The sequence below is a fragment of the Arachis ipaensis genome, chromosome B05 (genome assembly GCF_000816755.2).
Source record: "Arachis ipaensis cultivar K30076 chromosome B05, Araip1.1, whole genome shotgun sequence".
NCBI lineage: Eukaryota > Viridiplantae > Streptophyta > Magnoliopsida > Fabales > Fabaceae > Arachis > Arachis ipaensis.
In genome coordinates, this window is record NC_029789.2 from 137,045,126 (window position 1) to 137,059,886 (window position 14,761).

General features: G+C 35.2%; 1 long non-coding RNA gene and 1 pseudogene across 1 annotated transcript; both read right to left on the reverse strand.

Moving 5' to 3' along the window:
* LOC110263042 lies at positions 6,187 to 6,666 on the reverse strand. The gene is made up of 2 exons (XR_002348043.1): positions 6,384 to 6,666; positions 6,187 to 6,350 (listed from the first exon to the last, which is right to left on the reverse strand). It is a non-coding gene; the product is annotated as an uncharacterized LOC110263042 (long non-coding RNA).
* On the reverse strand, positions 7,057 to 11,069 carry LOC107644363 (annotated as a pseudogene).

Below are 14,761 nucleotides of genomic sequence, written 5' to 3' on the forward strand. Positions count from 1 at the left end.
GTCGGGTCACCGGGTTTCATATAAACATGTCGAGTCAAATTGGGTTCAACCGGATCCGTTGCGCAACCGGTTTAATGAGTGGCTCGGCCCGGTTAGGTGACCGAGTTCCCAGTCGAACTGGCCAGGTCAAGCAGGGTCTAATAACTATGTATGGAAATGTATATCAATGATGTAATGGTTAAGTCAAATTCGATAGACCAGCATCTCGATCATTTATGACAGACATTTGATACAATGCGTAAAAAAGGTTTATAGATGAATCCTTTGAAATATGCATTCGGAGTATCTGCAGGGAATTTTTTGGGATTCGTAGTCCAAAAATGAGGGATTGCTATTGATCAAAATAAAGCTAAGGCAATCTTGGAGTTACCTCCACCAATGTTGAAGAAAGCAGTACAATCTTTCTTGGAAAATGTTAATTTTTTTCGACATTTTATCACTAATCTTTCTGGTTGAACACGTGTTTTTTCGTCCTTAGTCAAACTTAAAGATGAGTCTCAGTATGTATGGACAAGGGAACGTCAGAAAGCGTTTGACTCGATCAAAGATTACTTGTCCAAAGTACCAATAATGACAACTGTTCGTCCTCATGAGCCATTAAAATTATATAATGCAGTCTCGACAAATACTATCGGGTGTATGTTAGCTCAAGATGATGAAGAAGGTCATGAGAGAGCCATTTATTACTTGAGCAGAGTGATGTCTGATACTGAGTCAAGATATTCTCCGATTGAAAAATTATGTTTATCTCTTTATTATGCTTGTATTAAATTAAAATGTTATATGGTTGCAAAGACTATAAAAGTGGTTGCTCAAACGAATTTGGTAAAGTACATGTTATCTTATCCTATGTTAAGAGGTCGATTAGGTAAGTGGATGCTTGCTTTAACAGAATTCGATTTGCAATATGTACTGGGTAAAACTGTTAAAGGTCAGATCATTGCAGATTTTCTAGTTGATCGACCAAATAATCCCAATGACCAGGGGAAAAATGTTATTGAGGTAGATTCCGATCATTGGAAATTGTATTTTGATGGTTTAAAGCATAAAGATGGTGTTGGAGTCGGGATTTTAATCATTTTTCCAGAAAGTGTCTCGTCAGAGTTCTTGTTTGAATTAAAATATCCATGCTCAAATAACATCGCTGAGTATCAAGTGTTAATATTGGGATTCGAGATTTTGATTGATAAAGAGGCATTAGATATTCAGATTCTTGGAGATTCTCAGTTGGTTTTAAAACAGTTGTCGACGGAATTCAACTGTACTAATGAATAATTGCAAAGGTATTTGTCAACAGCATGGGAGTTATTAGTGTCTTTTCGAAAAGTTTCCTTGATTCATAATCCGAGAATTTGAAATAAAATTGCTAACGAATTTGCTCAAATTGCATCGAAATATAGAATACTTCCCGAAACTTTAGGAAAATTGACAAAGGTTCGACAAATTTTGGTACCTATTGAAGAAAGGGAAATTTTAGTCATAGATGAGTGGGATGATGACAATTGGAGAAAACCAATTGAATATTTAAAAAATCCTAATACTCGAGTTGATCAAAAAGTTAAGTTAAAAGCAATGAATTTTGTGTTGATAGGTGATAAGTTATATAAAAAAGGTATCGAAGTAAGTCTTATGAGGTGTTTAAGTCAATTTGAAAAAGATATTACTCTTGGTGAAGTCCATAAGGGCATATATGACGCCCATCAAGCTGGAGAAAAAATGAAATGGGTGCTTCGACGTGATCGAATATATTTGTCATCTATGGTTAAAGATAGTATTGATTACGCCAAAGCATTCCAAGAGTGTCAGAAGCATAGAGTAATACAACAAATTTCTGCTTCTAAGTTACATTCGATTATAAAATCTTGGCCATTTAGGGGATGGTCTTTGGATTTGATTGGAATTATCCATCCTCCTTTGTCGAAGAATCATAAGTTTATTTTAGTAGCTATCGATTATTTTACAAAATGGGTCGAAGCTATTCCTTTGGTGGAAGTAGGTCAAAATGAGATTATTGATTTTATAGAAGAACATATAATTCATCTATTCGGAATTTCTCAGACATTAAGTACTGATCAGGGTACTATATTTATTGGCCAACATGTTAAAAATTTTGCAGCACTAAGAAATATAACTATGGTGACTTCACCCCCAAATTATGCGCATGCGAATGGTCAAGTCGAGACTGCAAATAAGATTTTGATTAATTTGATTAAAAAGCAAATCGGTCAAAAGCCTCGAATTTGGCATGAGACTTTAAGCCAAGCATTATGAGCTTATCGAAATTCACCCAGAGAATCGACAAACAGTCTCCTTACAAATTGGTTTATGGTCATTGTAACAGCCCAGACCACCCGCTAGCACGATATTGTCCGCTTTGGCACACAAAGCCTCACGGTTTTTGCCTTTGACAATAGGGATGATAGCCGAAGTCCCCCACACTCACTCGTCAAAACGCGTCATGCTAGGGAGAGGTATCCACACCCTTATAAGGCATGCTTCGTTCCCCTCCCCAACCGATGTGGGACCTTACAGTCATGATGCAGTTTTATCTTTGAAAATTAATCTCAATAAAATAAGAATAATGATACAAGATGAATTGTCAGTTGAAGATTATTGGAATGTGATATTTGATGAATTAAATGATTTGGATAATGAATGCATTTTGGCACTCAAAAATTTGATGCACCAGAAAGATAATGTTGCTCGTCGTTATAAATGACGTGTAAAAGAAAAATATTTCCAAATGGGAGAGTTAGTTTTTAAAGTAATATTACCAAGGAAATCAAGATTTTATGGTAAATGGTCTCATAATTGGGAAGGTCCTTTTCAGATAATCAATTTATATTCTGGAAATGCATATCGCATCAAGAATATAGATTCTGGTGTTGAAGTGAAGTCAATAAATAGAGTCCTAGGAAAATAAGGCTCTAACCGTTCTTCCAGCTCGAAACGAAGTCAAACTCTTTCTTTATCGTAAGAAGAGTAAACCATGATTTCATCATGTTCTTCGACTTGCATTTTTTCGTATTTCCTCCTAATCTTAGCTTGCTTGTTTTCCATTTCACAAAGGCTTCGAAACAGATCTTGTTTCTTTTTTTGTGCTTTAAAATAAGGCACTTCCAACAAAGCCTCTTCTCGAATTAAAGCAAGTTCTTTTTTTAGTTCTTCTCTACGCCCTATTATGCGAGCTCGAGTACTGCCAGCATGGGCAACATTAATCTCAAATTCCTTAAATGTTTTTTGCATCAATTAGTGGGCAGCGTCAAGCTTTACAACCTCTTCTTCGATTTTGACCATTCATTTCTTTATCTCATTCATTTCTTTATCTTATTCATTTTGTCCTCAGAAATGAAAAGGTTATTAGAAACCTTTTCGAATTTCTTCACCACTTGAGAAATTTGAAGTGGGACTTGAAATTCAAGTGAGGCACTCAAAATATCAGATAAGATGTCGTTCAAATATTCTTGTTTAACCCGGTCATCTTCAAAAAATTTGGTCAATACTTATCAGCAGTATTAAGTGGGCATCAATTAACACACAAATGAACCGAAATTAGTTTAATTTTGAATAAATAGTCAAAAAGACTCAATCATCAACAAAACACACATCGAATTCATTTTTGGATCCAAATGAACCTCAATTAAACTAAGAAATTAATCGAAATTACTTAAGGAATAAAAAATTTGGTCAATACTTATTAATAGCATCAAGTGAACCTCAATTAACACACAAATAAACTGAAATAAACTAAAAAAAGAACCAAAATTATTTAATGATGGCACCTGAGAAAGTCAGAACCTAAATGCGCGAATTTGAAAGGAGGAGGAAGAGGAGGAGGAAACGGAGAAAGAGGAGAAGAAAACGGAGAAGAAGGCGCATGATTTGAAAAGCGGTTATAACAACTTCATTAAACTTAGTTAAGTATTTTGCTTGGATGTAGAGATTTATTCTATTTTATTTATATAAAAAATTTCTAATGTTGTTTTATAAATATATGCTTACACAAAATAGATTTTATTTAAAAGGGAATTTCCGAACAAAATTTTAATACTTTTTTCTTTCTCCTCTTAATTGTAGAGTACTTCTTCTCTCTCTTCTTAATTACAAAGTACTAAAACTTCATCTTGGAACTTCTTTTTTTTCTTTAGTTAGAAAATACTAAAACTCCATATCACTTTGGAGTATCAAATCATGTGTTCCTAAATTTTCCGCCAAAATTGTTTTAAGTAATCTTCTAAATTTTAGATTTCACTTTAGAGAATATGTGATCCCTCATCATTTATTTCATAAGTGAAACTAAAAAAAATATAAGAGAAAAAAATTTAAAGATGAGAAATCACACTTTAGAAGATAAAGTGACAATCCAAATTTTAGATGATCCAAATTCATAAATACCTGTAATGCCATAATTTTATATGAAGACATTTAAGCTTAGTGGATGTATAAACATATATACATACATAAATGAACTTTCTTAGTTCAGTGAAAATTAGTCGAATGCAATAAAGATGTTAGTTCAGTCTAATAAACTAAAGAGACTTGTTACACATCCAAGTATTTTTTCATCCAAGTTCATCTAAGTAGGCCCAACACCAACAAAAACCACTCTCATTAAAGGAGCGTGATCACACGCTTGGTTCATAACGCTACTCTTTGTCTTCTCCTTTTCCGTTTTCTCCTTCTTCTTTCAAATTCGCGCACATAAGTTCTTCTTCTGCTTCTTCTTCTTCTTCTTCGCGCACGCAGATTCTTCTTCTGCTTCTTCTTTCGTTATAGTCATCACCAACAACACCAACATTTTGCTTGGTTAAGTGGAGTTACTTATTTTGATTTACTTGATTAATGTGTTTAGTTGAGTCCTTGTGCATGCAAAAATATTTTTCTTACTGATTGAATGTTTATCACGTTTTATTAAGCACATGATTGGTGTTCGGTTCAGTGGTGTTGGTCATTTTGATTCACCTGATTGTTATGTGTTCAGTTGACTTCTTTTACATGGAAAAATGCTATTCTTGATGATTTAATGTTTATGACGTTTTATTCAGCACATGAATGTTGCTTGGTTCAGTGAAGTTGATCATTTTGATTCACTTGATTGTTAGTGTGTTCAGTTGAGTCTTGTGCATGTAGAAATATTTTTCTTGCTAATTGAATGTTTATCACGTTTTATTCAGCACATGATTGATGTTCGGTTCAGTGGTATTGGTCATTTCGGTTCACCTGATTGTTATGTATTCAGTTGACTTCTTTTGCATGGAAAAATGCTATTATTGATGGTTTAATGTTTATGACGTTTTATTCAGCACATGAATGTTGCTTGGTTCAGTAGAGTTGCTCATTTTGATCACCTGATTGTTAGTGTGTTCAATTGAGTCCTTGTGTATGTATAAATGTTTTTCTTGATGATTAAATGTTTATCACGTTTTATTCAGAACATCAATAGTGTTGGTGCAGTGGAGTTGCTCATTTTGATTCACTTGATTGTTAGTGTGTTCAGTTGAGTCCTTATGCATGCAGAAATATTTTTCTTGCTGATTGAATGTTCATTACGTTTTATTCAACACATGATTGATGTTCGGTTCAGTGGTGTTGGTTATTTTGGTTCATTTTTGTTCTGCACAATTCAAAACTCTTCCTCCTCATCTTCTACTGCTTTTACCAGAGAGAGAAGGAAGAAAAGACAAAAAGATACAACAACAGCAACAAAAAAATGACGATAAAGAGAAAACACGTGAAGAAGAAGGAACGCGAAAAAGGAAGAGAATGAAGAAGAGGAGAAATAGGAATGGCAACAGATCCCCATGGGGAAAGGGACATGCCCCCCACCCCGTCCCCGCCCCGTATCTGTGACGAGTAGCGAATACCCAATATCCGCCGGATATCCATTCCCTGCGGATCTTCCTTAAAAAAAATTAAAAAATTCAAATAACTCAGATTTCAGAAATAATGCACATTAACAATACATCATTCATAACAATGGAGATTAACAATTTTAATTTCAAAACAATTTCAAAACTCAGATCTCTACAATGCAGATTTTATAACAATGAAGATAAACAATACAGATTTTAGAACAATTTAAAAAGTCCCAGATCTATATAATGCAGATTTTATAACGATGCAAATTAACAATATGTTTCAAAAAAAAATAAAACACATAGATCTGTAAATGACGAGGCAGTTGCAATCAGCAACGGCGAAAAGCAAACCCAGAGATGGAGTAGACGGCGACAGAAAATCGGCGAGGCACTGATGGCAGCGCACAAATCTATGGCAAAGACAGTGATAGGCAGATCCGTGGTGCTGATGATCTGACGAGGAGGAGGAGGGATGGCACGCGAGGAGGAGATCTGATGATAAAAGGGGAAAAGAAAAGGCAAAACTTGATGAGAAAAGGGGAAAAAGGAAGGGGGAAGGGAAGGCGACCAACGACCTCGCCGAAGGTGGAGAAGCTTGCGGTGAGGCTGGGAAGTGAGCGACGGAAGTGGCGGCAATGATGAGGAGAGGATCTGAGAGTGAAATTCGAGCAAAGAGAATGAGTGAAATGGGAAATTGGGAATAGGGTTTGTTAAAAATATATGTATATACTGGGAATATTTTGGTAAATTGATATTTATGGGTATTAAACGGGTATCCATGGGGTGGGTATCTCTATCCCCGGCCCCGCCCCCGCCCCGTTTACTAAATGGATACCCATTCTCCGTCCCTGCTGGGGGAAATTACCATCTCTAGGTTTTTTGGGGATGGGTCTTTTTGTCTGGGTCAGGTTCTTCTTTGATGTTGTGATCCGGCCCAGTTGGACTTCTCTTGGCCCCCAAACCTGTTCCCTGACGGGTAAATCCCCGCAAATACCCGCCCCACCGGAGAAAATTGCCATCTCTAAAGGAGAAAGAAGAAACGTGGGAGAGAAGAGAAGAGAAGAAGCGTGAGGAAAGAAGAAAGCAAGAAAAGCTCGTAACTTAAAATCACTTGGATAAACTTGGATGTTAAAATTGCTTGGATATGGAGAATATCTCTAAACTAAATTTGTTAAAAAAAGGGACACCATTGCGCAACATATTTAGTTTAGAACATCTAAGAAAATTAAACCAAGTTAATTATCACAGAAAAATTAATGACAGTTAAGGAATCTATTCTGCCAATAATTCACATTTTGCCACCCTACACAACGAAATACTAGGTACTACTTCTACCTTATGAAGCCACAATCACTTAACTGATCAAAATTATCGAATGGAGACAGAATGACAGATAATAAGCGAGGTCATGCTGAAGAGCATTATACTCTTACCATCTCAGCCTGAGAGAAACTCAGGAACATAAACTAATATAATGAATTGTAGGTATAGCATGTTGCTAAGATGGAGGCTATGGAAATGAAGAGTGAAGGAAGCAGTGTGACATTAAGATTACTCTGACCCAAGTAACCAGCCAGGATGATGGTTGCGTCCGCTATAACTCTCGCAGTTGTTCCAGCCTCAGTTTACAAGAGCCCTCCATCGTAGGTTCCACCTCAAGGACATAACTCGCGAAAGCAGCGAGTCAGCGACAAGTTGACACCTGGAACAAATGATAGTAAGACAATTATGTAATTGTCAGGAAAAACAAAAACTAAACAATTTACATCAGCTTAAATCAAGCATCAAGCATGTTTTTAATACTAAATTAAACCAATACATTAAGATAACTATTACTCCCTCCATCCAATAATAATTGTTGGATTGAGAAAATTGGTGCATCCGAAATGTAAATGTATCTTGATACAAATTATGTCTAAACACATGAATTATTTGACATACTTCATGTGTATCGTAAAGGATAGCCTAGTACACAAGCATCCCACATCAGCATAGGGTAAGAAGAAATATAATTTTGTCGACTTTCGACAATCATAAATAGTGCAGCAAAATATCAGATCTTATTATCTTACCTTCAAGCACTTCTGCCGAAACAAACAAAAGGAGGCCTGAACATATGTATTGTGGCACGGAGTATGGAATAACCAAATGGAAGCTAAGGCCTAAGGAGGACACCGATGCAAACCATAATTTCCGATACCAACAGAATTTGCCTGAAACAGATAAATAAAATTCGAATCCATTCACTTAGATGCAAGAGGAGAATATTTGAACAATATCATGGTTCTGAATGATCTCGCAAAAGATGGAGTAAGAGAGGATCTCAATCTAATATATAAGATGGTTTCAATTTCCTTCACTTCTTGTTCAGCATGAAGAAGAAATGTGTTACTATCAACTTACATGCATCTTTCTTAATCCAACTAGAGCATAAATTATCAATACCTATCCTCAAACATGTTGCTTATATAGCTTCCAACAACAACGTTTACAGGAAGAACAGTCAATCGAAGGCAAGCGAGAAAAAGTGCAACTCTGCTTGTTGACCAGTTAAAGTAGTATGTTGTGATGACACTAGATTCCGATAGTAAAATCTCCATTACATATTTGACCATAAAATATATCAATAACTGAACCTGAAAATGTTAAACAAATTCGGTAGGTTAAATGTCTGATTTTCCAATATTTTATCTAAATGATCATTTGCCATTGGAAGTTACTACAAAAAACAGGAGAAAGTGCAAATTGAATGAAATACGCAATGACATATCATATTCAGTTCAGAGCACTCAGGTGAATGATTAGTTTTTTCCATCTTGACATTAACATTGATCTCAAACATCTACATGTAACGAAATTCTCAGCACTTGATAGAAAATCCATACTCTGCGGGAGACCGTGAGTTGTGCACAAATCTTTACAGATGGCGTAAGGAGTCTGTATGCAGACCGAATCGAAGTCGCTGGGAGACGAGATTCTTCTGAAGCTTCTTCACTATCATCATAATCTTGATCGGCTTCTTCATCTCCCTTATCATTCAAAGTAATCAGCAATGGCTGTTTTAGGCCTTGTTCAAGTGCATCGTTCACTTCTACACAAGAAAAACGTGTCATGTTATATTCACATGTTGAGGCTCAACAAAACAAGAGAAAAAAAATCCATATTTGCAAAAGAAAAATGTGCGAGACTACTTTCATTCATTCTGAACAAGCAGCAACAAATTGGTGCAGTATAAGTTCAGTAAGTACCATCATTTAGTTGATGATTATTCACGTGATTCTCATTCTCTACGGGTTCATGAGAAGGTTCCTTGAAAGTGATCCACAACGATATAAGATATATCAGCCAAGCAACACCCATAACCCAACCGGGCAACGTATTTTGATTAAACGTAAGCTTGTAAATCTTAAAATCAGTCTGCAATATGCCAGCTAATGCAGGACCACAAGCCATGCCAAGGGCGCTGGCACTGACGAAAGCAGCTGATGCTTGCATCCGGATTATGAGAGGGACACAGCCACTGATATAACGCCAATTAACAGCTCTGGCAGAACCCAATCTGTAATAATATCCAAGTGTTTATCAGCAAGAAAAGATACCTCATAATATTCCGAATAAGATGGTAAACAGAATATGTACTAATCAACTCAAACACACAACATTATTTGCAAGTACCATCAAAATCATGGCATGCGAAAATTCGGGAATAGAAGACTATTTGCCCACAGAACACACAACCAATCAAGAGAATCCATAATGAACGAGCATCATATGCCAACGCACACAGGATATTTCCAAGAAAGAGAGTTATGCTACTGAAGACGAGGTCTGAAGTAAGATCTATTTGACGAGGCACTAAAATATACCTAAGAGAACACCTGAGCAACAGCCAGCGCCCCAATTACGATACCACAAACTGTTGGTGCAGACCCAAGGCTCATAGAGTAGTCATCTGCTAGGGACAATAATATATGTATTGACCATATACAAAAATGTGTTTGCCAAGTTCAGGATAAGAGACTATGCAATGGTATCTTTCATCATCAACAGGTTCCTCCATGGGGGTTGGCAGCTCTTCTTGCATAATCAGAGCATGTTGCCCCCAAAAAGTTTAGGAAGTTTGTTGAGTTAGTTAACCTGTCAACCACTGCTTTTATTGAATCAATGACAGGATCCTGCATGAAAAGACCGAGGAAATATGATAATCAACACCAATCTTATGATGCTCCAAAGCCAGCTACGATAAAACAAAGTAAGTGTTTGAAGCAAATTAGATGTGGAACCTGCAGAGGAAGGGTAGGTTGATCATAAATTGATAAATAAATTGATAAATAGCTCCCTTGACGGTTCTGAAGTTCATGAAGATTGCAAGATAATCCCACAACAGCTCCTATTCCCTACAAATTTCAAATCCATCAGTCAATGGCCATTCACAAAGTTCTGTATTTATTTATGTGACAGTCCAAGTGAAGACTCGTTTTGAATCAAACATATTACCACATGCTTGAACACTTGTTGCAGCCAAAAGTAAGGATGATTCACGAGAGTTTTAACATAGTAATCGGTGAATCTATAGCCAAAACATTTGTCAAACTTCTTCAATATCTTGCGCAAACCAATAGCACTCATCTCAACAAAGAAAAGAAGCTTTAATAGGTCATGTCCCACTTTTCTATAAGCTTCTTGCAGTTCAGACATTTTGTGAATTTCAGGTTACTGCAGAATAGCATCATGTTGCTCTCCAAGCTTTGATATCCTGCTTGCCAAAATCACTTGTTGCTCCAAAAGGAAAAGGACAATCTTCTCAATCTGATTTGTAACATTTAGAGAGTGATTGAAACCAATGTTAACACACAACTAGAATCATCACATTCGCAACTAGAATCTAAGTTGACCATTGGCAGTAATGAAAATTGAAAACAACAGAAACCTGATTATCTAGCATTCTGGAGAAATCCTTGAGCACATGGCGTCAATCTTGTGTTCCGAGTTGAATTTGCTGAGCAGAGTGCCTTACTCGTTTCTTCATGAGTTTGTAGTTTATATAATATCTGCAACAAGATTATCAAATTTATGAACCCAAAATATCATTATAGAGCAGAACAGATATCCAAGTTGAAAAATCTCAACCCTCAACGTATAGGCAGAGACGTACATACCCCTGCCATTCTTGAATTGTCTGTCTTTCAACTTCTTTCCAAAGGCAACCATCTTTCTCTGCAATAGAAGACATTGTATTCAATGAGAGTGAAACTTACAAATTTTATTAAGAGTCTGGCTTGGTTCATCCAACACTATAAATTGCAACAAGGTTAACCACAACGAATGCATCATATATTTAACTTAATTCAATAGAATCTAACTAATTGGAATCGATTTTGGACAACCTAATTCAATTATAAAGCTCTCAAAGGGCTAGTGTGTGTGTGTGTGGGTGTGTGTGTTTTTTTTTTTTTGAAAAAAAAAAATTTATTCACGAGAAACAACTTGATTTAAGTAAACAAGTATTAACTATCAATCACTTGCAAAAGCCAAAGTTCATAGAACATGTTTGAATTCAACTCCAATAATTAAAAAAATAGTCTCTACTAACTAGCTAGATCATCCTAACTGCAATAATCTATATATGATTGTTTAATACCTGAGTTGAAGTCGAGGAGTGCAAGCTTCTCACTGTCTTTGCACCAAATTTCAGTAGAAACATAGTTCACATGATGCAACTTGACTTAGTAAACAATTATTAACTATCAATCACTTGCAAAAGCCAAAGTTCATAGAACATGTTTGAATTCAACTCCAATAATTAAAAAAATAGTCTCTACTAACTAGCTAGATCATCCTAACTGCAATAATCTATATATGATTGTTTAATACCTGAGTTGAAGTCGAGGAGTGCAAGCTTCTCACTGTCTTTGCACCAAATTTCAGTAGAAACATAGTTCACATGATGCAAGTACCATGACATCATCAACCACAACATAAATGTGGCTTGAACGGGAATCTTGAAACAACGTGGACCCTCGTGATTGTGGTCATCAATGAACCAACAATGGAAAATTACAAGTGTTAATACTGTAGTCCAGGTACAGCTATATAGTGGTTGATTTATTATTGATAACAACCCAAGTACCGTTTTTTTCCTTTTTTTTGTGTATAAATAGAATTCTAATTAACATACAGCTATTTAACAGATCTTCTGCAAATTAAAATTAAAAAAATTTTGCAAAAAGTTTTTGGGTTGGTTCAAAATCTAATGTCTAGAAGCAAAACATATTCCTTTATGCGATCAACAGTTTACCATGCATCAAAGTCTATCATGCATTAAAGTCTACCATTTTTTATCACTAGAAGAAATTTTTATTGTTTTTTATCTACACATAAACAGGTAAATTAAAAATTGAAAACGACTTACAAATTAAAATACTTTAAATGCAAACAGACTTGACAGAAACATAAAGCTTGCTTTGAATTTAACTAAAAAAATGATAACAAATTCAGAAATGTAACTTAAATGAACTTAAATATTTTGGGAAAATAAACTGGTGAAGTGCAAAATTTAAAAAGAGAAAAAAAAAAATATGTTTTATCCATACAATTTAACTAAGATATTTTTCTCCCGAAGTTCGAAGTGGCACCAGATATACAATACACGAAAATCCGGAAAAAAGATTTTCGAACATATTTTTCGGGATTTGCATGTATAGTATATGAGGTGGCACTTCGCATGGATTATATAGAGGTGACGACGAAGAAAACACGGCCAAGCAGGCACGTTTGCGACGGCGAGGAGAACAGGGCTGAGTAGACGTTCGCGACGTCAGGCAGCAGAAACGGTCTACGGCAACGACGACACCCTCGGGCTTGTCGACGCGAGGAGGAGAGAAGACCTTCGAGAGGCGGCGAAGATGGCAACCACTGGTTGTCACTGCCGGCGCCGATAGTGGTGGGGGCTGATAGTGGCTGCTTTGCTTTGCTGATTTTGCTCTGATAGGGTTAGGGTTGATCAGTTTGGTGATTTGGGCGTTTGTAAGAGATTGAAGGGGGAGGGGATACTATGGGCTGGGCCTTTTTTTTCTGGGGATCAAAACGGCGTAGTTTTGAGGAGGAGTATCAAACCGGGAGTTGCTAATAAAAAGTTTCGGATATCCATCCTTTAAAGTTTGAATTTCATTTAAAATAGTAGAGTATGATTTCCTACTTTTGAATAATTTTTCTTTTATATTTATTTTTGATCCACCTATAAAAACAATAGTGAGATATCATACTTTATTCTCTAAAGTAAAATTCAAATTTTAGAAAATTCAAATCCAAAAATTTGTATATCTATTTATGTAAACTTTGAGGAGGAATTAATGACCATGTGTCATTTTGAATCATTAATTTTCTTTCTTCTTTTCTTTATGGATATCAGCAATAGATGTTAAATTAATGGTGCATACCATTAATTTTTTTTTTCTTAGTTATTTTTTAAAATTTATTAAAATATGCTAAAAAGATTTTCATTTGAATAAAAAACATTAAAAATATACTAATTAATACTAACAACTCTAAATTTTATATACTTATTTTTGTAATTAGTTTATTAATATTTTTTTAAAATATTAATTATTCAATTCGTGCAGCGTGTGAAAAATTTTGTTATATATTAATAGATATGAGCGCCTTTGCACATTTAGAAAAAAAATTAAATAGATCTATAAAATTGTTATGATAAACATGGGTGGATGCCCATTTAATGAATTGTGACTTCCTTCACAATCTTGGGCGGCCAACCTTTTCGATACAGAATTTAGTTTTATCAAAGGAAAACCATATTTAATTACATTTGAAAGCACAATTTTTATGCACCTATAAATAGAAATATGATATGAAGCAAATGACACTCAACAATAAAAAGCAAATACTTTCTCTCTCTCTTATATAAAGCACTTCTTTACTTTCTTCATATACTACTAATATAATATTAATATATTATTATTATAGTAGTATAATAGTGTTGGTAAATACTAATAGTAGTATTTTCTATTGATACTTTTATGTTATTACTTCTTCCTTATTTATTTTACAATATGTTATCAGCACGAATCTCTAACGAAATTTTAGAAAGACTTCAGGTAACAAATTTTTATTATGTCGAAACTCTTTCATCTTGAATATAATGCTTTTGATATACCTGGAAACAATTATTTATCATGGATAATATATGCTAAAATCCATCTTGATTCAATGGATCTTGGAGATACCATTAAGGCTAAAAATAATACATCCCAGAAGGATAAAGTCAAAGCTATGATTTTCCTTCATCGTCATCTTGACGTATGATTGAAAAATGAATATCCCGCATTAAAAGATCATGCAGATCTGTGGAAAGACCTTGAAGAAAGGTACAATCATCAAAAGACGGTGATACCTCCTCAAGTCCGATATGTTAGAGAAAACTTTCTCGACCTTCCATGCCTCGAATGTGCTCCTGCAGTAGCAATTGAGAAAAAAGATTTAAAAATATTCTGAGTTAATTTCTTACTTTCTTGTTGCTGAATGCAACAATGAGTTGCTCTTAAGAAATCATGAAGCGCGCCCAGCTGGCGCCGCCCCATTTCCTGAAGTAAATGCGGCAACTTATAACCCCAGAAGAGGTAAATGGCAAGATTTTGACAACAAGAAAAATTATGGAAGGAAAATAAATTATATTCACAAGAAAGGATCTCACCAGAAGTGGGATAAAGAAAGAAACAATGGGCAAAGTAAATTAATTGAGGATAAATGCTTCCGTTGTGGTGGAAAAGGCCATTGGTCACGTACCTGTTGTACCCCAAGGCACCTAGTTGATCTTTATCAAGCATCCTTGAAAAGGGATGACAAAGGAAAGGAAACAAATTTTGTTTTAAATAATGAAAATTCCA